Source organism: Pinus tabuliformis, chromosome 6 (genome assembly GCF_031772625.1).
Source record: "Pinus tabuliformis cultivar Carrire ecotype Pingquan chromosome 6, CPIR1, whole genome shotgun sequence".
NCBI lineage: Eukaryota > Viridiplantae > Streptophyta > Pinopsida > Pinales > Pinaceae > Pinus > Pinus tabuliformis.
The window spans coordinates 1762670868-1762677397 of NC_142292.1; the positions used below are offsets into that span (position 1 = coordinate 1762670868).

At 35.7% G+C, this 6530-nt stretch overlaps 1 non-coding gene across 1 annotated transcript; it reads left to right on the plus strand.

Moving 5' to 3' along the window:
* Positions 1–3387: 3387 nt before the first annotated feature.
* Positions 3388–3469, plus strand: TRNAS-AGA (transfer RNA serine (anticodon AGA)). The gene has a single exon. It is a non-coding gene; the product is annotated as a tRNA-Ser (tRNA).
* Positions 3470–6530: the final 3061 nt, after the last annotated feature.

Here is a 6530-nt window from a genome sequence, read left to right on the forward strand (position 1 = left end):
CATGCCAAAGTACAAGCAAAGGAGCAACATGCACCTGCAACATCAAGTGAACACCAAGACCATCGAAGACTCTACACACCTTTCCATGCAGAGGTGAAGTTGTGATACACCAAGAGCACATCCATCACTCAATAGCATTGCAGCTCGACATGGACACCTGCAGCAGCATGGACATACCAGCATTGTCGTGTCGAGTCATGTTGACCACATCACTATTGTGGGCCATATTGTGTAAATCAATGTAATGTAATGTGGAAGTCCAAGAGACCCACATGTCATACGAAGAGTCATGTAAAGCTAAAGAGACAAATAAGTCAAACAGTCACGAGGGAAGTCGAACAGTCACAAGGGCCAGTTTTTCCCTTGGCTATAAATACCCCCTCATTTGTACATGCAAGGGACTTTTCACCTTGGCTCCTCCCACATAGCCTTGAGAGTTTGTAGCCTTTTCTTTGAGGAGCGAACAATGGCTCCAACACCCCTTTAATGGGGTTAGTGATGTATGGTGTACCGACATGTCTTAGAACTTTTGCTTAATTCAGAAGCCTGATAACAGGCCAACATGTTTTCACACATGTATTAGCACTGTTGTAAGAACTAATCTTGAACACTTGTAATGCATGTTGCTTTAACCTGTGTTAAAAAAATTGAGTTTTTTTGGTTTCTCTAATACATATACTGATGAAAATGTGTTGTATAAGTTTTTAATGTTGTCCTGCCCACGTGGGTTGCATCACCAAACATCAAACATAACCTTTCACATAAACTTGTTATAACGACCGTCACACTCACGCGGGCTGCTCCGCTGGGTCTTGTACGTGTTATCTTCCCTTGTGTGTTGTGACTACCACATCCATGTGTACTGCTCCTTCGGAAGTTGTGCATGTCTTGTTGTGTTGTGTGTCTTTGACGGAGTTGGGACTTCTTCCCTATCAACTAGAGACTCGCTTCCATCCTCTCTCTCTGTGGTGAAAGAACCTTGACACAAGTAACAATATCATTCACTAGGCACGCGAACCTCGAAGACAAAGCATACCATCTCTCGTGCTGACAAGCAAGAGCTAAGGCAAAAATTTAAGATAATGGCAATCAGGCCATCATACCGGATGGGACTCCTACACCAAACAATGTGAGGTCTATTTGGGACTTCATATCAGGGAGATCCCCTGAATGTTGGCGGGTCCTGCACCATCAACATTTGTACATAGAAGTTTACAAATTATTTACAAACAAAAAAAATATATAAGTGTTTCTTATATAAAGATCAATGTCTCATGATTTATGTGCATCTAATGATTTAATAAGCTATAAGTTGTTAAAAGTAACAAAATACTAATTCACCCTCCTCAGTATTTCCAACATACACAAGATCATGAGTTATAATGTTAGAACAAAAAAAAACAAAAAATAGAGGTAGGGAAGTAAGAAATCTCTTTTATTGCTTGATGAAAAGAGTTACAATATTATCCTAGAGATACTAAAGGGAGTTTATAGGGAAATAGATCCTATGAGTCTCCCAAAAGAAGGTCCCTTTTCTCCCTCTCTTTGCAAGAATGATCTGTCCTTAAGAAGTTCTTTGAGAGCTCTCTAATGGTGAACTCTATGAGTCTCCTTGGCTCATTGATGAGATTTGATCTTTGAGTGAGCCTATGGGAGACAAGGGGAGTCCTTTGGAAGCTCCTTAACTCCACCTCAATGGTGTAGTGGCTCGAGATTGAGCTCTTTGACCTTGTCCTTTCTCTTGGCGGTTTCCTATTTGATTTGGTTTGGCTCGCATAATTTTGAGGAGTCACTTCTATGGATCCACGTAGCTATCGAAGAAGCAATTACGATAATCCATGCAAAATTGCTTAGGAGACTTTGCATAGTTTGATTTTTTAAATGCCAATCTTAGGAACCTTTAGTTTTTTCTTGATTTTTGATGTTTTTCAACAATCACTAATGCATTTGCACATGTCATTCTTCAGTGTTGAGTGCCCTAGTTGTTGCATTTGAGTGTATGATTTTTCAATGATAAAAAGCGAGATTTCTTTAAGTTACAACACAAATTAGCTTTAAAGTTCTTTATGCAAAGGTAGGTTATAATTCACTTCAAGAGCTGATTTGTTACCTTGATTATGAAGTATCTTTCATTGGATTTTTCCAACTATATAGTTTGTTTTATGTTTAAGAAATCAATCTCATGCTCCAATTTTAATTTATAATGGAAACATTTTTTATTTCAATAGATCATTTATGCAAACATGTATATATACTTTCAATTTTTCAATTTTAATGGTATATATAGATTTCTAGTTTTGAATTTTGCATTATTGTATGAAAAATCGAAAGGGTCACAAGTAAGAAAACCTTTGGTAAAAAAAAGTTCTTTAATATAAATCAGTAAAACATTAAAAACACTTGTTCAAATTTTATTTGTGTTTCCGCCCTTTTACAACATATTGATAAAACCAAAACTAATCCCTATATAAATGTGATCAAGTACCTTCTACTATTATATTTCATTCTTTTCAACCTTTAGTAAAAAAACTTCTTTAAAATAAATCAATAAAACATTAAAAACACTTGTTCAAATTTTATTTGTGTTTCCACCCTTTTACAACATATTGATAAAACCAAAGCTAATCCCTATATCAATGTGATCAAGTACCCTTTAATATTATGTTTCATTCTTCCCTTTTACAAATATGAAAAATAAATAAATTCCATCGCTCAATAACTAAATTAAAATATATAATAAACTTTAATAACAAATCAACCAATTTTCCATTACTCTTTACCATCTTTAACCAGATAAATATGCAATATAAATTGGTTAATATTAAACACTTCATTTACCATATGCTCATATTCTTTCATTCATATAACTTATTAAAAAAAACTTAAGAATGGGATGAAAGACACAAGGAATATCGTTAATCTTGACTATTAAAATCCATGTCTCAATATGGTCATCCTATTTTTATTTTTTAGACGGATGCCAACAGGTTCATCTTATTGCGGGGTGTTTACCCAAAAAAATCAACCTACTAAATTAAAGCGATTAATATTAATATAATTAAAATTTTTTATTTAAAGCGATTAATATTAATATAATTAAATTTTTTTATTTATATACTTTAATGAATGTTAAAATTAGACAATAAAAAGACATTAACATGTTAACATTTTGATTTATATCAATTTTAACCACTTTAATAACGATTTTGCATGGTTGTGTTGATAAAAAAATTAGGTTATTTTTAATTTAAATATCATATTTTTAAAATGGTTTGACAATTTTGGTTTATAATTTCCTCAAACACCTAAATAATATAAAATTTTATCGATAAATGGTAACACCAGTGATAAAGCATAGATCCTATAACCAAAATCTTACTCACAGTAGTGGACGTGCCGGAGTGGTTATCGGGCATGACTAGAAATCATGTGGGCTTTGCCCGCGCAGGTTCGAATCCTGCCGTCCACGTTGGTGCTTTTTAATTTCGGTTCGTCCATCATAGTTTTACTTACAAAAGAAATCAGCTAAAACTTACGGTTTTATTTATAAAAATCAACTAAACCTTGAGGTTTTCTTTATAAACTTTAGGCTTTACCAAAAAATTTAACTTAAATTTTGGTTTAATTTTACTTAAAAGGAAATTTTAAATCTAAAAAAAATAATTTTAGGACTTCATTCTATTTTTATATTGACTTAAACCTTTAATACTTTACTTATAAAATTTAACTTTATTTTACTTTAGATTCAAACTTGTAACATTTTATTAATAGTTAGGATATTTTTTTTCAGAAGAAAAAGCGTAATATATTCATATAAGAAGATTATATAGAGCAAATGCAAGAAGCATATGCAGAAACATTCATATAAGGAGATTATATAGAGCAAATGCATGATGCATATGCAGAAACGTGGACCGAACCACATGCAAATCTGCTAAAAAAGATCCCAAATAAAGCCCCGAAAGGCGAATATTGCCCCCCAGACAGGGCAATCCATCTATAAGGTGCAGAAGAGGCACCAAGAAACCAAGCAGATAAGCATCTGATGAAAGAGCAGTAAGATCTGTCCGCCCAAAATGAAGGGAGAGGCACAAAATGAGGAAGAGAGCAGCAAAAGAAGCCACTCTTTCCCCGCCCCCTCAAACTCTCCACCTGATTCAAATGAGAAACAGAGGAAGAATGCTGCCACAATCAACCGCATCTGCCTGCAGAAAAGACCAATGGGGACATCCATAGAAGCGACACGAAACAGGGCAGAGGCACCGCTATTCCCTCAACGCTCCAACATATATGCCGTGGCCAGAACAGACCTAACTGCCGCCGAGAAGGAGAAGACCCACCGGAGCAGAGGCATCATCGGGGGCAGAGGCGGCAAGGGGAGCCACCTCGCCCCCGCTCCTGCTCGCCACTTCTGCTTGCCCTCCTACACATGCTCCTGTTCACCCTACCGCGTCTGCTCGCCCTTCCGCTTCTGCCCTCCTGCTCACCCCTGCTCGCCTTCCTGCTCGTCCCTTCCGCTTCTGCGCTCCGCCCCTAGCTTGAGTGTGAGGGTTTTTACACTTTAAGATAAGTTATTCTATTTTTATATTGAAATTTAAACTTTTATATTTTACTTATAAAATTTAATTTAATTTTACTTTAGATTCAAACTTATAACTTTTTATTAATAGTTAGGATATAACTTGAGTGTGAGATTTTTACGCTTTAGGATAAGTTATTCCATTTTTATATTCAAATTTAAATCTTTAATATTTTACTTTAGATTCAAACTTATAACTTTTTATTAATAGTTAGGATATAAGTTATTCCATTTTTATATTCAAATTTAAACCTTTAATATTTTACTTATAAAATTTAATTTAATTTTACTTTAGATTCAAACTTATAAACTTTTTATTAATAGTTAGGATATAACTTGAGTGTGAGGGTTTTTACACTTTAGGTTATAACTTAGTGCGAGGGTTTTCACACTTTGATATGTTAATATATATTTATAATCAAGAAATGTTTCACATTTTGGGTGGACATTTTACTTATCGTCAACAACGAACAAGTTAAAAAAATAAATTTGGAGAGAATATCGTAATAAAGACAGGAGGTGTAGGATACATTAAAGAAATGTTTAATTTAGTAAAATGCTTATTGAGAAAGATCATTAAAATACGGGTGAGATAATTGTTGAGATTATTAAAATCGTAGTGTTTGGGAGAGCCCCAAGGGTTAGCTCAATTAGTCGAGTCCCCATTGTTAAAGCATCTTTGCTATTGAGAGGTCACGAGTTCAATTCTCTGAACACCCTTGAGGTCAGGCTTTGTGGTTGAGCCGACAAGAAGTGATCCCTTCGGTGGATTTGCCTAGTACAAATATTATGTGAATGTAACGGTCACTGATCTCTAAGGTCTATGAACCAGATAGAAAAAATTCAATTGAGTTTAGCCTAGGTGGTTGGGTGGAATAGTTGTTATCCTCCCCACCCAGGTTCAAGTCTCATATGTTGACATGTTTATGCTTTGGAATAGAGTGACTTGTTGTGCTCTTAAGTGAGTCTATATTGAGGGTTGACCTAGTACCAACAAACTCTTTCTTTCCTTCTGGTTGACAGGAAGGATGACTTTTTTCCCCAGGTGATACCTGATGCCCATTTAAAAGGCCCCAAGGGTTAGCTCCGTTGGTCGAGTTTTCATCGTTAAAGCACCTCTGCTATTGAGAGGTCACGAGTTCAATTCTCTTGACACTCTCGAGGTCAGGCTTTGTGGTTTAGCTGATAGGAAGTGATACTTTTGGGTAGATCTGCCTCGTATAATTATTCCTTGGACGTAGTGGTCATCGATCTTTGGGGTCGTGAACCACATAGAAAAAAATAGCCTCAAGGGTTAGCTCAATTGGTCGAGTCCCCATCATTAAAGCACATTTACTATTGAGAGGTCACAGGTTCAATTCTCTCGATACTCTCAAGGTCCAGCTCTGTGGTTGAGTTGACAAGAAGTTATCCTTTCAGATAGATCTTCCTAGTACAACTATTCCATGGATGTAGCGGCCACCAATATCCGGGGATTGTGAACCACATAGAAATAAAAAAGGTCCCCATGGTTATCTCAGTTGGTCAAGTCCCTGTCATTAAAGAACCTTTGTTATTGAGAGGTCACGAGTTCAATTCTCTCAACACTATTGGGGTCAAGCTCCATGGTTAAGCTGATAGGAAGTGATCCTTTTGGGTAGATCTTCCTAGTACAATTATTTTGTGAACATAGTGGTCACTAATCTATGGGGACCATGAACCACATACACTAAAAAAAAACACACTTTGCTTTTGGGAGGTAGCTTATTTGGTAAAGTGTGTAAACATTATATGTAAAATATTATGAGTTTTTTGGTTCAATCCCTTGATTAAATCATGTCCACATTAGGGGTAGGTGTGGTGCACCTAGTAGTTATAGTGGTAGCAGATTGAATCGAACCCATGTCATGTGAGTAGGAGATTGCCCCAATTGTAAGAAAGTATGAGATTGTCCCAATTGTTGATTATGCTA